A 23,181-nucleotide genomic window follows, 5' to 3' on the forward strand; every position below is an offset into this window, starting at 1 on the left:
ATAAATTGTACATCTTAGATAGGTTTTTCGTTTTTGTATCTAATAATTCTGTTTCCAGTTTGGATTTCTCTGTTTGAAAACCGATTTTCTTATCCATTTTAAACACTTCATTTATCTGGATGTACTGGAACCAATCATCTACTTTATTCTTTCAACTGATCATAAGATTTTAATCTAAGTTGGTCCCCTACTTCCATCAAAATATCATTATACTTCAACCACGTGTCTTTCATATTCAACCTTTTATGGGTCTTAGCTTCCAATGGTGATATCCACCTCGGTGTTTTCCTTTCTAACAAATTCCTGTATCTTATCCAAACATTGTACAAAGATTTTCTAATTATATGATTTTTAAATCCTTGTCGTAACATAAATGTGCATGCCAACCAAATACAATATCAAACCCTTCCAAATCTAGAACATCTGTATCTTCCAATAAAAACCATTCTTTCAACCAGCTGCAGCTTCAAAATAGATCCTTAAATCTGGCAGGGAGAAACCCCCTCTCTCTTTCACATCTGTTAATTCTGGGTTTTTCCCCCTGCCAGATAAATTTAGATAATACTTCTTGCCATTCCTTAAAACAATTCAACTTATTAATGATAGGAAGTAATTGGAACAAAAATAAGAACGTAGGCAATACATTCATCTTTATCGCAGAAATTCAGCCCAACAAAGATAGTTTCAACCTTGTCCAGATATCCAAATCTGTTTTGATATCTTTCCATAACTTTTCATAGCTGTCTTTGTACAAATTCAATTTTTTTGCAGTCATATTTACACCCAGATATTTCACCTTTTTCACAAACTTCAGCCCTGTGGTTTCCTCTAAATTAAGTTTTTCATGTATCGTTAAATTCTTTTCTAAAACTTTGGTTTTATTCTTATTCAATTTGAAACCTGCAACGTGTGTTTCTTGCAAACATGTTATGTCAAGATTTTTTTTAATCAACACCTGTGCAATTTGATTTCTCTTATTTTTATTGTTAAGTCCATTCACATTCCATGACAGTATTCTCAAAGCCATTGTTAATTAGTTGTCAGGTCTAAATTAACTTTAAAAGTCTTTGTTGCTAGACTCTTCTTCTTCGTCTGCTTCCTTTTCTTCCTCCTATTCTCCTCCTCTTGCCTCCGTCTCCTCCCGTCTGTCCCCCCCTAACTCCCCCCCCTGTCCTTCCCAATTCTTTGTCATACTTTTGGGCAAATTTCTCCAGTTCCTGAGGACTAGATAGTTTGAATCTCTTGTCTTTATAATAGAATGATACCCCTTCTGGGAATTCCCATCTGTACTGGATTCCATTTTTCTTTAGCTGGTTTACTAAAGGTAAAGGTACCCCTGCCCGTACGGGCCAGTCTTGCCAGACTCTAGGGTTGTGCGCTCATCTCACTCTATAGGCCGGGAGCCAGCGCTGTCTGGAGACACTTCCGGGTCACGTGGCCAGTGTGACAAAGCTGCATCTGGCAAGCCAGCGCAGCACACGGAACGCCGTTTACCTTCCCGCTGGTAAGCGGTCCCTATTTATCTACTTGCACCCAGAGGTGCTTTCGAACTGCTAGGTTGGCAGGCGCTGGGACCGAACTAACTGCTTATAAATGTCTCTCCTTCGAAGAAACCTTGATGGAATCTCTTTGAATACAATAATTGCTCTCCCACCTATACACAGCTTTTTGTTCCTCATATCCAAAGAGTTAAACATCACTAACACATCCCCTGGGAGCTTTTTCCCTCTAGCTTTGGTGGATTTTACTTTTATTTGAAAGACATTTGCTATGGTAAATCCTATATCCTCCTCCCTCACATCCATCCAATTCGCTAGTTCCTTAATCAGTTTAATTCTTATGTTCTCATTTGCCTCCTCAGGGATCCCCCTAAATTTCAAATTGGCCTGTTTCATTTTCATTTCCATCATCCCCATACTATCCAGTATCTCTTCCTGTGATTTATTTATTTCCTTTACCTCTACTCTAATCCTATCCGTTTCCCTCTTAGTCTCCTTCAATTCTTTCTGCACTTTCTTCATTGAGTCCTCAAGAGCTTTAGATTTTACTGTTAGATCTTTTACTTTCCCTGTCAGCTCTCCTACCACCCCCTCCAATTTCTTGTCCAAAGTATCCTGTACTTCCAGTAATTTTTTCTCAATATACTCTTCGTTGTGTTTAAATTCCTTCCTTATTTCAGCCATTAATGTATCATACTCCTTAATCTCCTTCCCCTCCTTTCCATTTTCCTGTCTGGATGGCCTTCTCTCCGCTGGTGTTCCCACTCCTTTCTTCATTTTGGTATTTTTACTTGAATCAATTTAACAGATAATGCAATTTAGCTTTCCACCCCTAGAGGACAGTTGATGTAATTCCACTTTCCGCCCCTAGAGTTCACAAAGTTAGTAATAGAAGTTTCTAGTTTGTTCCAGTATATTTCCCCTCTCACCCCCTCTTCTCCCCTCCCCAATAAACTAACAAAATAAACAATCAGTATTCTTAAAGAGATAATCTAACTAACAAACACACCAAAAACAAAGTAAAGAAGAAGAAAAAGAAGAAAAAGAAAGAGGAAATTAAAAAAATATTTATATTAAAAGGTAAGGGAGTGGAGGGGCGGAGGAGTAAAGAAAGAAGGGGAGGAAGGCACCACACCAGGCGGAAAGGAAGGGTGGGCACTGTATGCGGGGATGGGGAGATAAGAGACAATGGTGAAAATCCGCCAAGATTCACAAATAAAACAAGCAAAAACCAGCGAGTAGAACAGAGGGAGAATGGGAAGAAGTAAATCCAAAATGTTGTATCCTTATGTTGCTTTTTCTTTCTTCCGTTGACTCTCCCCGCGAGGTCAGCAATCCAAGTAATCTAAGGCGCAGCATCCATTTTCTCTTAGTCCATATGAGAAGCCAAGGATGTAGAGGGAGGCAAAATGGAGGACGTAAGTTCCACTAGATTCAGCCAATGCTTCTGAAGCAGTCCGAAGAAAAGTTCAAAGAGCACCTCTTAAACAGTTCTAATTCTCCCCCAAAACTCTCAGCAGAGCCACACTATTTAGTACTTCCACTTCTTTCAATATCAGTCCATGTTCTTTTTATTTAAACACGTCCAAAATAAAGTCCGAAGAGTCTCATTTGTAAATATAACCAAGCAGGCAAAAGGAATGATGAAAAGAGGAACGGCTCCTTCCCGTCGCTGGCACAAAGCACTCCGACCGGGATGTTGCAGCAAGGTTTCAAATCAGTTTTTGCTTTATCTTATCTTCCAAGCAATGTTTTGCCTCGAAACAAAATTACTTTGTATCTGAGGACTTTCTGCTACACCCACTTGGCAGCTACTTTATTGCTCATTTTCCTCTCCCAGCCTTCCGTTATACGCCATTTCCCCCCTTCATTTATACTCGAACAGGCAGGTAATAAGGGATAGAAAAAGAGAGGGTAGAAAGCCCCTTCCTGTCGCTGGCAGAAAGCACTCCGACCGGGACGATACAAAGAGGTTTCTATTTTACTTTTATACTTGTCTTTATCTTCCAAACAACACTTTGCCTCAGAACAGTTTTACTTTGTATCCAAGGACTCTCAGCAATACCCACTTGGTGGCTACTTTCTTACTTTTTCTCCTCTCTCAGCTTTCCTTTATACATTGTTTCCCCTTACCGCCGGAATGGATTCCTTTTCTTCCTCACAGCACACGAATTCTGGAGATTTATTGCTGTATTCCTTTAGCTGCATTCCTTTAGTGATAACAGCTTTACTTGGAATCTTAATTCGTTATTTAACCTTGGAAGCTTGCCGCTTTCGCTTGGAGCTTGAGGCTTCACAACACGGGGTCTGATTCCTCCCCCTCTGTGCCGCAGCTCAATCCTGTCTTCAAATCTGTTTTTAAAGTCCGAAAACAGGAGAGCTCAAGCAGCACCTCCAGGGACTGTCCCCCAAGATAGTCCTCTTGAGGTTTTGAGGGCTACGTAGCCTTTGTAGCATCTCTAAAGCCCCCGTGTTGTTCAAGGTCCCCCAGAGGGTTTCCTTGCACTCCTTTTTTGCTATGGCGGCTTCACCGGAAGTCTCCACATGGAACATTCTCAAGACTGGATGGTATTTTAATATCGCAAGAGGCTAGGGAATGGGTGAAGGGAATGGATATCGGAATGATTAAGAGCACTGACCATGCCCCCATATCTGCCTTCCTTCAAATAGGTCATATTAATAGGTCCTATTCTTGGAGGTTTAACCCTTGGTTGGTAGCTGATGAGCGGAGTAAGTTTAAAACTAAAACAGCGTTAAAAAGGTATTTTGAGGAAAATAAAGACCCAGATATCCCATTAACAATAAAATGGGAAGCAATGAAGGCAGTCATTAGGGGAGAATGTATTCAGTTTGTCAATGTTAAAAAAAGGGAAAGATAGAAGGATTAGGGAGGTAGAAGAGGAGATCAGGATATTGGAGAAGAAATTTAGGATGTCTAAGCAAATGAAGGATAAAGTAAAATTAAACCAAAAGACGGAAGAGTTGAAAGTTTTAGCTATAAATAAAACTGCATAAAAGTTATGGTATAGTAAACAAAAATATTATGAATTTGAAGGGAAAGGAGGGAAAATATTGGCAAATAAAATTAAGAATTATCAGGTAAGGAAAAATTAGAGCTATTAGAGATAATAAAGGGGAATTGGAAACAGACTCTAAGAAGATATTGGAGACCTTTTTAGGTTTCTATAATAGATTGTATGCAAATAAAGGAATTAAGGACGAAGAGGTGGATCAATTTTGTGAAGGACTGGAACTCCCAGAATTAAATGAAGAAAATAGAAGGGAGTTGGATAAGGATATATCAGAAGAGGAAGTTAGATCAGCAATCAACTCTATGACTGTGCAATCGGCACCAGGACTGGATGGGTTCAATGTGGTGTTCTATAAGCATTATAAGGATATATTGGTCCCACATATGACTGTATTGTACCAAAGAATTTTGAATGGAGCTTCAACCCCACCTACCTGGTTGGATTCATGGTTGGTATTAATTCCCAAACCAGGGAAAGCTCAAACCCTGCCAGATTCATATAGGCCAATATCTATTACTAATAATGGATTATAGAATATTTGCTAAACTTATGGCAATAAGGCTAAAAAAATGTATTGTACAATTAGTGGGGAAAGAGCAATTTGGGTTTATGCCCCAGAAGTATTTGGTGGAGGCAATCAGGAAGGTGATGGGTATGGTGTATTTAGCGAAAAATGAAGATTTGCCTCTTACTCTCATGTCATTGGACATATATAAAGCATTTGATTTGGTGGATTGGAAATATTTGAAAAAGATATTGCAAAAATATAAATTTGGAGTGAAATTTCAATAGGTGGTTGAGGTAATATATACGGAGTCCAAAGCAATGGTAGGAATTGGTGGGTCAGAAGGGGGTTAGGCTGAGTGCTAAGTGGTACAAAGCAAGGATGTCCACTTTCTCCCATGCTCTTTATTTTAGCATTGGAACCATTAGCAATTAAACTCAAAAATAATAATGAAATTAAAGGATTTGAAATCCCAGAGAAAGGGAGAGCAGAGGGGGAGTTATTGACCATGTATGTGGATGACATGATGGTGACCGCAATGGTGCCATTAAAAAGAATTTTGCAAGGATTTTCAAAAGTATCAGGGTTAAAAGTTAATTTTAATAAATCATCAATGATGTGTTTAAATGTGAAACCTAAAGTTCAACTAGAAGCCTCTAAATTATTGGGTATTCCTATAGCAAATAAGATGGTAAAATATTTAGGGGTAAGGATAACTAAAAATGTGAAGAAAATGTTTGAATATAATTATAAAAAAATTGAAGTTGAAAATATGGGGGGAAAGGAAGGAATCAATTAGTACAAGAATTGCATTAGTTAAAATGTTATTGTTACCCAGATTAACATATATTTTTAATGTATTACACCGGCACATACCGGAACAGATATTGAAAGGGTGGCAAGGGAAAATCGATAGGTTTGTTTTTGCATCCAATAAACCAAGGACAGCAGGTAGATATAGGTATCATAGGAGTCAAGATGGAGGATGTGGGATTCCCAACTTAGTTTTATATTACGAAGCCTACCAACTTAGACATCTTATGATTTGGTTGGAGGGAGAACAGGGGGAAGATTTGGGGTGTATTGAACAGGAGAATTTGGAAGTAGTAGGAGGGAAAATAAGAATATTCAATAGGAGGAAAAGGGAAAAGGAAGTAGATAAAATATCAACATTTACGTGGTCCATCTGGGTATGGGAGAAGTGGAGAAGGGAACTTTTTCCTGGCCTCTCTCCCCTTACCAAAATGTGGTATTATGATAAAATGGCCCTGTTAAGAGAGCTCATCCCAAAGGAGGTATGGGATAAATTAAAGGAGATCTCAACTGAGGAAATGGAGAAGAATTGGGGAACAGAAGGTATGATGGAACAGGAAAGTGGTATTTGGAATAAAATTAATTGGTTACAGAAAAGACAAATTTCCTCTCTGCTAAAGGAAGAAGTTTAAAAATGTGGTAAAAGAATTATTACACCCTTCGAAAAATTAGTGAACGGATATAGGACAGAAAGGACCAAAATAGTTTCAAAATTGTATAAGGTGTTATTAGACAAGGGGAAATCACCAAAGGAAAGTTTGAAAGAATATTGGAAGTTAGATATTCAGGAACAGATTTTAGATGAAGATTGGGAAAGAATCTTTCGGCAACCACCCTTTGTTGCAACCTCAAGGATAATCCAGGAACAGGGGTTGAAGTTGGTACAAAAATGGTACTATACACCTGTAAGGTTATATCATATTACAAAATCTGAAAGTAAGAATTGCTGGAGGAAATGTGGAGTGATGGGAACGTACAGTCATATGTGGTGGGGTTGTCTGTTAATGAATTTTGGAAACAGATTAGTATAGAAATATCGGAAATTGTGGGTAGGAAGGTGGAAATATCTAAATTAATTGTTCTTATTAGCCTGAGTAGCACCGAGTTAAAAACAAAAGAGGAATGTAAATGGGTAAAATTGATGGTAACTGCAGCCAGACAGGTTATAGCGAGTAATTGGAAAAATGCAGAAGAGCTAGGGGTGAACCAATGGAGGAAAAAATTGAATAATATTATAATTTTAGAATGTCTAACAGTGAAGATACACAGAATGAAAGGGTTTAAGGTCAGTGAGAAAGAGGAGGATTGGTTTGAGAAGATATTGAATTATTTGGGTAGATTTGAACAATTTGGGGCAATTAAAATGTTAAAAGTTAAATAAACCTTGTGGAGCGAGGAGTGTTAATGTCTATAGAATTGTACATATGGTTGATTTAAATATGTTATGTATACTCAATGTATCAGCCGCCTGGGGGGTTTCACTGTTGGGTTTTGGTTGTTGGTAAAAAATAAAGAAAAATATATATTTTAAAAATTGAGACTGGTCGATAGTCGGCCATATCTGCCTGGTCCAAAGATGTTTTTTTAAGAAGCGGTTTAATAACCACCTCTTTCAGTGGGTCTGGGAAAGCCCCCTCACAGAGGAAAGCATTCACCACCCCTCAGAGTCCATCACCCAGCCCTTCCTGGCTTGCTTTTATGCGCCAGGATGGGCAAGCATCAAGGAGACAGGTGGTTGATTTCACTCATCCAAGCAGCCTGTCCACATCCTCAGAGGTAACAGATTGGAATTGATCTGACCATGGCACTTCTTTTGTTACACTTTTCCTTAGTGTCAGATCACCCACATCCATAGATTTGAACAATTTGGGGCAATTAAAATGTTAAAAGTTAAATAAACCTTGTGGAGCGAGGAGTGTTAATGTCTATAGAATTGTACATATGGTTGATTTAAATATGTTATGTATACTCAATGTATCAGCCGCCTGGGGGGTTTCACTGTTGGGTTTTGGTTGTTGGTAAAAAATAAAGAAAAATATATATTTTAAAAATTGAGACTGGTCGATAGTCGGCCATATCTGCCTGGTCCAAAGATGTTTTTTTAAGAAGCGGTTTAATAACCACCTCTTTCAGTGGGTCTGGGAAAGCCCCCTCACAGAGGAAAGCATTCACCACCCCTCAGAGTCCATCACCCAGCCCTTCCTGGCTTGCTTTTATGCGCCAGGATGGGCAAGCATCAAGGAGACAGGTGGTTGATTTCACTCATCCAAGCAGCCTGTCCACATCCTCAGAGGTAACAGATTGGAATTGATCTGACCATGGCACTTCTTTTGTTACACTTTTCCTTAGTGTCAGATCACCCACATCCATAGAGGTAAACACCAGATCTAAGGCATGTCCACGACTATGAGTTGGACCAAACTTATTCAGGGACAGACCCATGGAGGCCATGCTTTCCACGAAGTCCTGAGCGGCCCCTTGTAAGGTTGTGTTGACATGGATGTTAAAATCCCCTAGGACAACCAAACTAGGTATCTCCAGGAGCACATCCGCCACAACCTGAAGCAGCTTAGCCAGGGAATCCTTGGTGCAGCAAGGAGGTCGGTACACCAAAAGGAATCCTGTACTGCCCCTATTGCCCAACTTCCAGAACATGCACTCAGAAAACTTGGTCTTCCAACAGGATGCCTGGTGCAAGCTAATGACTTCCTAAAAATCACTGCAACCCCCCCCCCGCCCATATGACCTGGGTTGCTTTGCGTAAGAGAAACCTGGTGGACAAGTAGCAGCAAGCACAGGCCCATCTGCTTCATCCAACCAAGTCTCTGTTACACAGGCCAGGTCAAGTACCCCATCCATGATCAAGCCATGGTCTTTTTTTTTATTAATAAATTTTATTAGATTTCATCCAGTTATACATTTTATCCCGAATACAACAAATTATGACTGTTTTTGACTTCCTTCAGCGTCTCTGACAATCATCCATATTTATACCTTTAATACACATTCCCTTCTTTCGTATTGCCATTGTTCCTCCTTACTCCCATTATTTCTGATAAATACTTATTTATTTTTTACAGTGCCTCTTGAAATCCCACTAGCGTTGTATTTACACCACATATGTTTTTCAGATAATCCACAAATTTTCCCCAGTCCTCGATGAACTTTTGGTCTTTAGTATATCTAATTTTCCCAGTTAATTTATCCAGTTCCGCATAGTCTATCAATTTTAATCTCCATTCTTCTATCGTCGGTATCTCCTCTTGTTTCCACTTCTGGGCCAACAGGATTCTGGCTGCCGTTACAGCATATTGGAAAAGCTTACAGTCCTTTCTTCTTATGTCTTTTCCTACAATACCTAAAAGAAAAGCTTCGGGTTTTTTCACAAAAGTATATCTTAACATTTTTTTCATCTCATTATATATCATTTCCCAAAAGCTTTTCACTTTCTTACATTCCCACCACTGATGAAAGAACGTCCCTTCTTTATCTTTGCATTTCCAACATTTGTTATCAACCTTATACATCTTTGCTAGTTTTACAGGTGTCATGTACCATCTATAAAACATTTTCATCACATTCTCTTTCAGTAAGGTACATGCCGTAAATTTTATATTCTCTTTCCACAATTTTTCCCATTCCTCAAATTGAATATTGTACCCAAAATCCTTTGCCCACTGTATCATTACCGATTTAACCTCTTCATCTTTTGTATACCATTCCAACAATATCTTATACATTTTTGACAGAGTTTTGTACTCGTTATTTATTATGTCTTTTTGGAAAATTGATTCTTTTTCTACATAACCTTTATCCTTCAAATCTTTTTTAAATATTTCATTTACTTGGAAGTAATGCAGCCAGTCATATATATACTCTTTAACTTGTTCATATGGCTTCAATTTCCATTTCCCTCCTTCATTGGTTACCAGTTCACCATATGTACCCCATTTTTCTCTCATATTAGTCTTCTTAACACTCATTACCTCTAGCGGGGACAACCAATGTGGGACTTTTGGTTCCAATATATTTTTATATCTTTCCCAAACCTCTATTAAAGAACCCCTGAAGATGTGGTTTCCAAATCCTTTGTGAACCCTCTTTTTATCACACCATAGGTACGCGTGCCACCCAAATCTGTTATCAAAGCCTTCAAGGTCTAATAAATCATTGTTTTCTAACTTTATCCATTCTTTTAGCCAGCATAAACATGCTGCCTCATAATACAGTCTCATATCTGGCAGGGCGAAGCCTCCTCTTTCTTTTACATCCGTCAATAACTTAAATTTTATTCTAGGCTTCTTCCCCTGCCAGATATACCTTGAGATCACTTTTTGCCATTCTTTGAAGATTCCTGTACCCTTTAATATGGGTATGGTCTGAAATAAGAATAACATCTTTGGTAGCACCGTCATCTTTACCGTAGATATTCTTCCCCAAAATGATAATTTCATTCTGGCCCACACCTCCAGATCTTTCTTTATTCCCTTCCAAACCGGGATATAATTATTTTGATACAAGTCGATATTCTTAGGTGATAACCAAATTCCCAAATATTTAACCTTTTTCACCACCTCTATCTCCGTTCATTGCTGCATTAATTCAATCATATTTTGTTCCATATTTTTTACAATCATTTTAGTCTTTCTCTTGTTCAGCCACCCTTCCAAATTGTTCCATCTCATCCAGTACCTCCTTTACACTTTCTATTGGTTCTTCCATAGTCAGTACCAAATCATCAGCAAAGGCTTTAACTTTATACTCATTTAGACCTACTGTTACCCCTTTTATTTGCTTATTTTGTCTAATTGCATTTAAGAAGACTTCCAGAACCGTTATAAATAACAATGGCGATAGTGGGCAACCTTGTCTTGTTCCTTTAGATATTTTTATATCTTCAGTAATAACATTATTCACTATCAATTTTGCTCTCTGTTCTGTATAGATTGCCTTTATGCCATTGAAAAACTCTTGTCCCACCTCCATATGTTCTAAGTTTTTCAGCATAAATTTCCAAATTACATTGTCAAAGGCCTTTTCCGCATCCACAAACATTAAAGTTGCTTGTTTATTGCCCCTATCAGACAGATATTCTATAACATTAATTATATTTCTTATGTTATCTCTCATTTGTCTGCCTGGTAGGAAACCTGCTTGATCTTTATGTATAAGTTTTGTTAATATCCTTTTCAGTCTCTTCGCTAGAATTCCTGCAAAAATCTTGTAGTCTGTGTTCAGTAATGAAATAGGCCTATAATTCTTAACTTGGGTTAGATCCGAATCTTGTTTTGGGATTAATGTAATGTATGCTTCTTTCCACGTTTCTGGAATGTCTCTTTCTTTTAAAATGTTGTTCATAACTTCAGTCAACGGGGTCACCAACACATCTTTCATTTCTTTATAATAACTAGATGTAAACCCGTCAGGACCCGGAGCTTTCCCTCTCTTCAACTCCTTTATCACTTCTTTTACTTCTTCTTTTTCTATTGGGGCGTTCAGCTGGTCTTTTTGATCTGTCGGGATCTTCCGCACCATTTTCTCTTTTAGATATCTTTCCCACCCCAACTAAACATTTATCCCCCCCAAACTGTCACCTGCAAACTGTACCTAATGCCGCAGAAGACAGAACCAGAATGGGCGCAAGCTGTCAGGGAACTGCCATCATCTCAGAGGCAAGAGGTGGAAGGGCAGTTGTGTTATAGGGAGCCTCCGAAAATCTTGCAAAGCAGTTTCTCCTCCGGCAGTGGAGAGGAGGTGCAGGGACCAGGAGCCTGAGCAAACCGGAGAGGAGGGAAGTACCCCTTTGCCAGCACCCATTCTGCGCAGTAGGCTTCGGTGCAGGGAGGGGCGGAAAATGCTGGGGGTGACGCGACTTTTATGTTGGGGGAGGTACAAAGACCAACCACTCCCAGATTCTGCTAGCGATTGAGCCAGACATGAACTTACGGCACTCTTCACTGTAAATAGTTTGCACCAAGAATAAAGCCTGGAAAAGACAGGTCGGAGTCTTGCCTGCTTACTCTCGAGCAACCACACTAGCACCTGACAGCAATCTGGGAGTCTTTGAGGTTGCTCACGTGTAGCAGCGAAAAGGTAGCACGATGAGCAAGACAGGCAAAGGTGCTGAGATGGAGAAGGCGAAAACCGTAACAGCCCTGGCAGAGAGGAACAGAGAACTGGAGGCTCACATTGCTGATCTCACAGCCAGGCTTGAGGAACGCCGAGCACAGGACCACCAGCTCAAAGTTACTCCAATTGGGAGAAAGGTCCCAGCGCTTGTGAGCAAGTTTGGGGGGAAGCCTCAGGATTACACCGCTTTTAAAACTGAGATAAAATATGTGTTGGACTTGCAAGAAGGGGAATTTGCTAATGACCAGGAGAAAGTTGCTTTCGTAATTGGACACTTGGAGGGGGCTGCAAGAGAGTGGGTCAGACCCCTGATAGCAGCAGGGAATGATGCCCTGAAGGACCTAGCAAAGTTTTATCAGGCGATGGACGCGATGTTCTCCAGCGAAGTGGAGGGGAATGCGACTCGGCAGGAATTGCTGGGTCTTAGACAGGGATCTCTGACAGTCCGGAGTTACTGGTCACGCTTCGCAATGCTAGTGCACAAGTTAAACTGGGATTTAGCCTCTGAAGCCCTGCAAGCGCTTTTTGAGGCAGGCTTGAATCCAGAGGTGAAGGATGAACTGTCTAGAGGTCCTCGCCCATGCTCCATGGATGAGCTGACCAAGGCAGCATTAGCCACTGGGGTTCGACAAGAGGCGCGTGCACAGGAGAGGCGGGAGGTCAGAGGGGAGTGTTTCTACGGCAATCGCATTCCTGAAATGCCAGCAGGGGCTTCACACAGGCTGCCACAAGCAGAACCTATGGAAATCGATGGAGCCCACGTGCGGGAGGTTTCAAACGCTGACGCTCTCAAGAAAAAGGAGGGAAGGGACTGGAAGTCAGCCCAAAAGTGCTTCATCTGTCAACATCCCGGGCATTTTGCCAAGGCTTGTCCGCAGAGGAAAGCCTGGCAAGGTATGGTGGGGGCAGCGGGCAAAGAGGAGGAGGGAGACAAGCCTCAGGTGCAGGGAAATGAAAGAGCCTGGCTGCAGACCAACAGGGGCAGCAGCCAGGCAGGGGACCAGTAGAAGAGCCCCGATCAGACCCTCCCAAGGCAGGCATAGCAGTCAAGGCGATGCTAGAGCTCCCTAATGGGCACCCAATAGAAGTCCAAGCTTTAATTGATTCAGGAGCGTCCACGAACCTTTTCAGCAGAGACTTTGCTTTAGAACACCAGCTGCACCTGCTGCCACTAGATTTCCCCTTGCAAGTGACCACTATTGATGGGAGAGAGCTACTGGGAGGGGAAGTCATGCACCAGACACCCCCGATGAGGATGAGGGTTTCCAAGCCTTTCATGTGGCCACCTTGGCGGGACCCCCCATTATTCTGGGAATGAGTTGGTTGGCACTTCATGACCCGGTGGTGTCGTGGCATCAACGATCCCTTACCTTTAGGTCGGCACACTGTGTGGAACACTGTTTTGGGGGGGAGGAGCCACGGGTGGCTATGGCCAAGGTCGCCGGAGCGACTCTGGAGGAGAGGAAGAGCATTCCACGACAATATGCAGATTTGAAGGAGGTGTTCAGTGAGAGGGAGGCTAACAAGCTGCCCCCCCCCGACCTTATGACCGCCAGATTAATCTGGTCCCAGGGGCCAAGCTGCCGGTGGGTAAGCTGTATTCAATGTCCGACCAACAGATACAAGAGTTGAAGCAGTTTATTGACAAAAATTTAAAGAGGGGTTTTATAAGGGAATCCAAAGCGGTAGGGGGCAGTCCAGTATTCTTTGTGGACAAGCGAGGGACAAAGGAACACTACTTGATCATAGACTATCAGGTCGTCAATTCCATGACAGAACCCATAGTGTTCCCCATGCCCAGAATTCACGGTGTTTTGGCGCATGTCAGGCAGGGGAAAATTTTTACCAAGCTGGATCTCCGGGGGGCATACAACCTGATTAGGGTGCGGGACGGAGACGAATGGAAGATGACCATGTTCACCCCCCTTGGGTGCATTTGGATTACAAGGGGGCAGTGCCTGCTTCCAGGTCTTCATGCACCATGTGTTGGGCTCCCTGCTGTACAGGAATTGCGTTGCCTTTTTGGATGATGTCTTAATCTTTTCGGTGGACGAGGCACAGCATGTGAGAGACATCAGGCAAGTGTTGGAGAGGTTGAAGGAGCATCAGTTGTGGGTCAAGCTGGAGAAATGCCAATTCCATGCCTGGGAGGTCGAGTTCCTGGGGTACAGGTTATCGGATAAAGGGCTGGCCATGGATCTGGAGAAGGTGAAGACAGTGCTCGACTGGAAGAGCCCCAAGACACAGAAGAAGCTGTTTGATTTATGACTATGTCCTGGCTCAGAGTAATCTCCGGAACGGCGAGTAAGCAGGAATGGGTCCCAGTCCCTGAGTTACGTAGAGGGAATGAGAAAAGCTGCTTTTCGAGAGAGAGAAGAGCTGCTTGATGCGGCAAGCCTTTGCCAAAAATTTAGCTCTTGATTTATGAGCTACAGAGAGGGAGGACATTCCCTGATGCTTCTGATTCATTCCCTGAGAAGAGAAAGGGGAATGAGGGAGCTGTTTTGTTTGTTCCCGAAGCTGCAAAAGCAGTTTGAGCTAACAAGCAGTGTGTGTGGCAGAAATTAAGGCTGTGTCACGCAATGGACACTACTAGATGGCGGGGGTTTGCTGACCAGGATGCCAGAGGGGCTGGATTTGCTCTCTCCGACGTCCACATGCAGTGGGAGGCAATGGCCAGAAGTTGTTGGGATACTGCCAGGGAGACAAAGTCCATCTGAGCCCCCAAGCTCCTGCCGGACGATCCATCGATCTCCCGTGGACAGGCAATATCAGCAATTAGCGACACGAAGCCTCAAGAATAGAGATTGCCACATTCTTAGGCTGGTGCACACTCTATCAGCAGAATTCACACAGCAAAAGATGCACAGCAGGAGAGCATATTTACAGTTTATTCAGCGTTGGTCAGAACAAAGAAACCATGACCGTCTGCATCGGTATGTTCAGGCAAGAAGAAGAGAAACGAAAGCAACTGAAAAACATAAACATCCTGTGAACAGGAAATACGCAGACTTGTGACTCACAAAGCCTGCTCCCTTTTAAGGTGGAACGGAAATATCCTAACATCCTCCCCCTTTCTGTGTAACCTGTAGTACCTGTGGTTCAACCCAATTGCAACCTTTGTACGTAAACCTTAAGTTGTTCTCTGTTAACAACCTTAGACAACAGATCAGCAGGAATTTCACTTCCTGGCATGTAGGACACCTGAATGAGTCCTTTCTGAATACACTCTCTTGCACGATGTAGCTTAATCTGCAAGTACTTGGTTCTTTGCTTGCAACTCTCCGAGTTCAGCAAAGCCAAAAAAGATCTATTGTCTTGATACACTTGTACAGGACATTTCACAGAAACCCCGATGTCCTTAAACAGTTGCATCAACCATTCACAATCCATGAGTGAAAATGACAGAGCATTGAGTTCTGCTTCACAGGAACTTAGGCTCACTGTCGTCTGCTTTTTGCACAACCAGTCAAACAGGCAGTGGTTGTACATATAGCATACTCCAGAAGTGCTTGTACCATCCGTGGTGTCACTTCCAAAACTCGCATCTGCAAAGATTTCAAGACCTCCAGTCTTCTGACTGGTGAACCTCAGTGTCAGGGAACTGCCATCGGAAAAACAGGAGGTGAAAGGGCTCACAGAGGCTGAGAGAGACTTATCAGCTGAGGAGGGAACCAGCAGGGGGAGAGGAGGAGCTCCAAGGGAAAGTGAGTCGGAGGGAGGGCTCAGAGATACTTCCAGCGAAAACAGTGGGGAGGTCTCAGGACCTCCTATAGGGACACCCACTCCTCGCCGGAAACTGTCGCGCCGAGAGTCCAGAAGACGCATTTCCGTTAAGGAACTTTTATGCTGGAAGAAGTTCCGTAAACGCCCACTGTCGGATTCTACAAGCGACTGACGGAGCCATGCTTAAGGAGCTCCGTTACAGACAGAGGTTTGTGGACTTAGCCAAACTCTGAGGGACTAGGAATTTCACGCACAAGCAGCTCATCATCCCATCACAGCAATCCGACAGTCCCTGAAAGCAGCTTGTGCAGAGAGGCATCATGAGCAACCCAGCCGGAACCGGAGAAGCGGGAGGAGCTGGAGCGGGTCCAAGCCTGGAAGAAAGGTACCGGGTGTTGGAGGTCCAGCTAGCGCTGCAAACGGCGAGGCTCGAGGAGAGGAGGGCACAGGATGCAGAAAAGGCAAAAGGCGCCCCACTGGCAAGAAAGATGCCAGGATTGGTGCAGAAGTTTGGGGGGGACCCCAGGAACTATCAAGCCTTTAGGACAGAGATGCAGTATGCTCTCAATCTGCAGTTTGACGACTTTCCCGACGAGGAATCGCGAGTGGCGTTTGTGGTTGGCCATCTCGAAGGGGGGGCGAGAGACTGGGTTAGACCCCTGATGGCAGGGAATAATGAAATCCTGAAGGACACGAGGAAGTTCTTTCGCGCCATGGACCTGATGTTTTCCAGCGACATTGAGCAGGGAGTGGTGCGCAGACAGTTGATGGCTTGTAAACAGGGGAGCCGATTTGTCCGTGAGTACTGGACTGAGTTTACCATGTTGATACATAAATTGGGATGGGATCTATCGGCGGAACCCATTCAAATGCTTTTCGAAGAGGGGCTTTCTTCGGCGGTGAAAGACGAACTTTCCCGGGCGCCCAGGGCGGAGTCTATGGACCAGCTGACCAAATCAGCGCTGACCATTGGAGCGCGCCAGGAGGCGAGAGCCTTGGAGAAGCGGGAAGGGAAAGGAGAGCGTTGGAGGGATTTCCGCATTCCAGAGATTCCGGAGCCAACTTTCCCGCCAGGAGAGCCGATGGAAATTGGAACAGCGCGCGCGCGCGCAGTTTCAAATCCCAGTGAAGGGCGGAAGAAGGAGGGAAAGAGCGCCAAGAAATGTTATCTCTGCCAGCAGCCAGGTCACTTTGCCAGAGTCTGCCCGCAAAGAAAGGAATGGCAAGGGATGGCGGGAGCTGTTGGGGGAAAGGAGGAGGAAGTCCAGGAGCAAGTAAAAGCCAACGCCTGGCTGACACCGTCAGGGCACAGCAGCCAGGCCAAGGAGCAGTAAAAGTGCCCACACCGGAACCTCCAAGACCAGCCCTAGTGATAGAGGTGTTGCTAGAGCTGGCAAACGGACACCCACTAAAGATAAAGGCGCTATTGGACTCAGGCAGCTCCTGTAATTTTATGAGTAAGGAGTTTGCAGCTGAACACCAGATACAGACAATCCCTTTAAGTAACCCCCTGCAGGTGACCACGATCGATGGGAGGGAGCTGTTGGGAGGAGAAGTTAGCCTACAGACCGTCCCAATGGTTATGAGGGTTGCCAGGCACACCGAAAGAATAGCGTTCAATGTGGCCACCTTGGGAGGGGCTCCCATTATTTTGGGAATGAGCTGGCTAGCGTTGCATGATCCGCTAGTGGGCTGGCATCAGAGAGTGGTCTCCTTTGGGTCAGCACATTGCCTGGAACACTGCAAAGAGGGGAAGGCTTCGGAAGGGGCAAAAGCCTTTCTAGCAGGGACGGAAGTAACGGAGAAAGGGAAGGTGCCCAAACAATACGCTGACCTGAGCAAGGTCTTCAGCGAAAGGGAAGCAGACAGACTACCACCGCATAGAGCCTTTGACTGCCAAATCAATCTAGTCCCTGGGGCCCAGCTCCCAGTGGGCAAGCTGTACGCCATGTCAGACAGGGAAATGCAGGAGTTAAGGGAGTTTATTGATAAAAACCTGAAGAGAGGTTTCATCAGAGAGTCCAGAGCGGTGGGGGGCAGCCCAGTGTTTTTTGTGGACAAAAAAAACACGGATAAACCGAGACTTGTAGTGGACTTCCGGGCCCTAAATGCAGTGTCGGAACCAGTGGCTTTCCCCATGCCCAGAATTGATGACATTTTGACCAGGGTGAGGAAGGGAAAGATATTTACTAAACTGGACCTGAGGGGGGCATACAACCTGATACGGATAAGGAAGGGGGATGAATGGAAAACCACCATGTTCACCCCTTTGGGGGCTTTTGAATATCTCGTTATGCCCTTCGGATTACAAGGAGGCTCAGCATGTTTTCAATCGTTCATGAACCACGTCCTGGGACCTCTGCTCTACAAGAATTGCGTGGCCTTCCTAGATGACGTGTTAGTATATTCAGAGAATGAGGAGCAGCATGTAAAGGATGTCAGGGAAGTGCTGAGCCAACTGCAAACAAACCAGCTGTGGGTGAAATTGGAGAAGTGTCAGTTTCACACCAAGGAGGTGGAATTCCTGGGGTACCGCTTGTCGGACAAGGAATTAGCCATGGATCCAGGCAAGGTCCAGGCGGTGCTGGAATGGAAGACACCGAAAACGAAAAAGGATGTGCAAAGATTCTTAGGGTTTGGGAACTTTTACCGTAAGTTCATCAAGAACTTTGCCCACTTAACGGCTCCCATCACGGACTGTCTCAGCAGCAAGAAGAAATTTGTTTGGACGGCGGAGGCGGAGCAAGCATTTGAGGAATTGAAAAGGGCATTCGCTTCGGAAGAACAGCTCCTGCATGTGGATTTACAAAAACCAATGAGAGTGGAAACTGATGCATCAGACCGGACGGTGGGGGCGGTGCTTCCTCAGCCGGGGAAGAATAAGTCGGAGTGGAGACCGTGTGCCTTCTTCTCGCGTAAGCTAAACAAATCCGAGAGGAACTACACGGTATATGACCGAGAACTACTCGCCATTCACGAAGCGTTCCGGAGATGGAGACACTTACTAATTGGTGCACAACATAAGGTGCAAGTGTGCACGGACCACAAGAATTTAGAGTATTGGAGAACGGCACGAGTGCTCAACCAACGACAAGTGAGGTGGGCCCAGGAGTTCTCCAAATTCCATTTTGAAATTTGCTATGTGCCAGGTCCAGAAAACGTCAGGGCGGACGCTCTCTCACGCAAACCTGAATATTTGGAGGGGGAGGGAGCACCCGAAGAGAGACATATCATCCCAGAGGACCGCTGGGTGTGTGGGGCGGCCTTGGTGGGGCAAAGGGAACTGGTAGAGGGAACGGAGAATGATGAATACGCCCAGAATAAGCTCAGAGGTTTAAGGAGAGAGGGAGAAAACCCCGGAGGTTTTGAAGAAAGAAACGGGGCATTGTATTACAAAGGGGCACTATATATTCCCGAAGGGGAATTGAGAGGGAGAGTACTCAAACAGCTGCACGACAGCCCCACAGCGGGGCATTTTGGGCAACACAAGACCATGTGGTTGGTTACCAGGGAATTTTGGTGGCCCAAGGTGAGGGAAGATGTACGGGAGTATGTAAGAGGGTTTGACCAATGCCAGAGAGCCAAAGGAGAAAGGCGGGCGCCGGCGGGGTTATTAGAACCGTTACCCACACCAGAACGACCGTGGGAGGCGGTATCGATAGATTTTATGACTGATCTGCCGAAATCCAAGGGGAAAACCGCCATCCTGGTCGTAGTAGACCTGTTAACTAAGATGGGCCACTTTGTAGCTTGCTCACATGCAGTCACGGCGGAAGAGACAGCGAAATTGTTTGTAGAACATATTTTTAGGCTGCATGGCGCCCCCTTGAGGGTGGTCTCAGACAGAGGCAAACAGTTCACGTCCAGGTTCTGGAGGAAGCTCATGAGCTTACTGCACGTAGAGGTCAATTTTTCGACTGCCAGGCACCCTGAAACCAACGGGCAGGCGGAGAGAGCAAACGGTATCCTCCAACAATACCTGAGGTGTTATGTCAATGACAGAGAGAACGATTGGGTCGAAAAGTTGGCGCTAGCGGAATTTGCCTACAATAATGCGGAGAATGTGTCCACCGGGATGAGCCCCTTTTTGGCTAATTATGGGTGCCACCCCAGGGCGTTTCCAGGGGGAGGAGGGGAGAGATGGAGTGTCCCGGCCGCCAAACATTTTGTAGAAGAAATGGAAGCGATCCATCGTCAACTCCAACTCAACTTAGAAAGGGCCAAAGAAGAATATAAGAGGCAGGCAGACAAGAGCAGAAGGGAAGGTGAAACCATTAGGGTGGGGAGTCAGGTGTGGCTGTCAACCCAAGGGTTGCCGTTCAAGGGGGGTTGCAAGAAATTGAGACCCAAAAGATTGGGACCATTTGAGGTCATTCAACAGGTCAACCCAGTGGCTTTCAGACTCCGGTTACCGAACCACATGAAACTGCACCCAGTATTCCACAGGTCATTACTGTCACCGTATAGGGGGGAAGGTGAAGGGGTCTCCACACGGGGGCCAGTCTTAGAAGAGAGGGAAAGCAGCAACCATGTGGCGGAAATCATCGACTCCAGGTGGAAGGGTAATCAGGTGGAGTATTTGGTAGCGTGGGAAGGGGAACCGGAGTCGGAAAACGCCTGGGTGACGGCAGAGGAGGTCAATGACGAGATCTTGATCGAAACGTTCCACCAAAGGTTCCCCAGGAAACCTCAGTCAGTAGCGAGGTTCCGGAGGGAGTACTTTGGCACCACCGATGAGGAGGAGAAACTGGAAGGATTCAGGGAATCGGAGTTGGAAGAAGGAATAGACTCCGATGAGGAGGAGTACTTAGAAACCAGAAACAGCAACCGGTGGAGGGAAGTGTTCGAGACTTCGGAAGATGAGGGAGGTTCTTTCAGGGGTTTTGCTCCCTCGCCGCCCGCAGAGGAGGGGAGGGGAGGGGGTGAAGGGGGCCCTGGAGGGGAGGTGGATGTCAGGGAACTGCCATCAGAAAAACAGGAGGTGAAAGGGCTCACAGAGGCTGAGAGAGACTTATCAGCTGAGGAGGGAACCAGCAGGGGGAGAGGAGGAGCTCCAAGGGAAAGTGAGTCGGAGGGAGGGCTCAGAGATACTTCCAGCGAAAACAGTGGGGAGGTCTCAGGACCTCCTATAGGGACACTCACTCCTCGCCGGAAACTGTCGCGCCGAGAGTCCAGAAGACGCGTTTCCGTTAAGGAACTTTTATGCTGGAAGAAGTTCCGTAAACGCCCACTGTCGGATTCTACAAGCGACTGACGGAGCCATGCTTAAGGAGCTCCGTCACAGACAGAGGTTTGTGGACTTAGCCAAACTCTGAGGGACTAGGAATTTCACGCACAAGCAGCTCATCATCCCATCACACTCAGCCTGTAGTGCAAAGTCCCTTTCAAATAGCGGGCTATGCGCTTCAGAGCTTTCCAATCCTGAACAGTAGGATTGTTAGCATGTCTGCTAAGCAGGTTAGTGCTTACAGCAATGTCAGGTCTTGAACATCTAGCAATGAAATTCAACTTGCCTAGAATGCATCTGTACAGCGTTGTGTCAGAAAATGCTTCAGCAGTACTATCTACCTGGTAACCTGTCACCATCGGTGTGTCTGCTGGGTTTGCATCAACCAAATTCAACCTGGTTAATACATCAGCAATTTTCTGTGTTTGGTGTACCAGAAAATTACCTGCTTGGTCCCTCTCCACCTGCAGAGAAAGATAGTTGGATACCTCACCAAGATCCTTCATGTCAAAGTGCTCCTTCAGCTGAGCTAGGGTGCTTTGGTAGAAAGCCTGATTCTTCCAAAACATCAGAAGATCATCAACAAAACATAAACAATACAGTTTGTTTTGCCCCTCCTCCTTGACAAACACACACGGATCAGCTTTGCCCTGGTGAAAACCTAGAGAAAGCAACGTCTCAGTGAGTTTTGTGTTCCAACACCTGGCACTCTGCTTGAGACCATATAAGGATTTCCGCAGTTTACAGACCATTCCCTTCTGTATCTGCATCCCGTCAGGTGGACGCATGTACAGCTCCTCCCCCAAAATCCCGTACAAAAAAGCTGTATTAATGTCATGATGGGAAACATGCAGTTTCTCCTCTGCAGCTATCTTGAGCAACAGCCGAATGCTCTCATATTTGAGGGTGGGCGAGTATGTCTCGTGGTAATCCTGTCCTGGTACCTGTGAAAAACCTCTGGCAACCAATCTGGCTTTGTGTCTGACAACTTTGCCATTCTGGTCTGTCTTGGCCTTGAAGACCCATTTGCTGCCAACCAGTCTCATCCCTGGGACTTCCGGTACCAGCTCCCAAGTTTGGTTCCTATTCAAGGAATCAACTTCAGCTTTCATGGCATTTAGCCAAGGCTCAGCATCTTTAGAGGTTAACTCCTGAACCTCTTTGAAGCTTGAAGGTTCCCACACCTTCTCTGAGCTACTAAGAACAGCAGTTGCCGTCTTAGCAAACTCATCAGCAAATCTCTTCGGAGGTTTGCCTTTGGTCGCCCTTTCAGACCTGCGAACCAGACGCAAGTCTTCTGGACTCATCTCCTCCTTCTTAGGAGAAAAATGACCAATGGTGAACAGTGGTTCTTCCAGTTCATTGTCAGACGCATCAGATGGTCTGACTGAGGCCTTTGCGCTCTTGTAGTCTGCTGTGTCATCACTGTCACTGACACCAGCAGCAGCGCCGCCCACTGAACTGGAATCCGAACTCTGATCATCATCATCCTCATCATCCTCATCCTCAGCTTCCTCAGCTTCCTCAACATTATCTGCTTTCTTCACATCACCTTCATCCTCCTCTGGGTAACTCTGGAAAATTCCCACATTTTCCCCCCACTTAGGATTGTACTCAACACTCCTTGTGAACTTAATGGATTTAGAGTTAGTCATCCATACCTTGTATGCACCTTTTTCGTACCCCATGAACAAACCATGTGCCCCACGCTTCCCAAGCTTGTTGCTCTGTGGGGTGTGTACCCACATGTCAGAACCAAAGATTCTCATGTGCTTGACATTAGGTTTGTTACCAAACATCTCATAGGGAGTACAACCAATAGGTGATGACAGTCTCCTGTCAAAAGAATAAACAAAATTCGAGAGAGCCTCCCCCCAAAACTTCTCAGGGAGGTTGGCATCATGCAACAAGGTTTTTAGTCCTTGCAGCAACGTTTGATTTGCTCGCTCCGCAAGCTCATTCATCCATGGCGATCTAGGCGTTGACAAGTCATGCTGGATTCCCTTCTCAGTCAGGAAAGCTTCAAACTGCTGAGAAGTGAACTCCCCGCCCCGATCAGTAAACAGACAACCGATACGTTTACCGTGAGCATTCTCCAACCAAGCACAGAATGCCTTGAACCTAGGAAATGCTTGCGATTTCTGCTCGAGCATAAACACATGAATGCACCTGGAAAAAGAATCAATTAGAACCATGAAGTACCTTGCTCCTCCCAAAGAGGGCGCAAGTGGACCAACCAGGTCTGCGTGC

The sequence above is a fragment of the Podarcis raffonei genome, chromosome W (genome assembly GCF_027172205.1).
Source record: "Podarcis raffonei isolate rPodRaf1 chromosome W, rPodRaf1.pri, whole genome shotgun sequence".
In the NCBI taxonomy this organism is placed as follows: domain Eukaryota; kingdom Metazoa; phylum Chordata; class Lepidosauria; order Squamata; family Lacertidae; genus Podarcis; species Podarcis raffonei.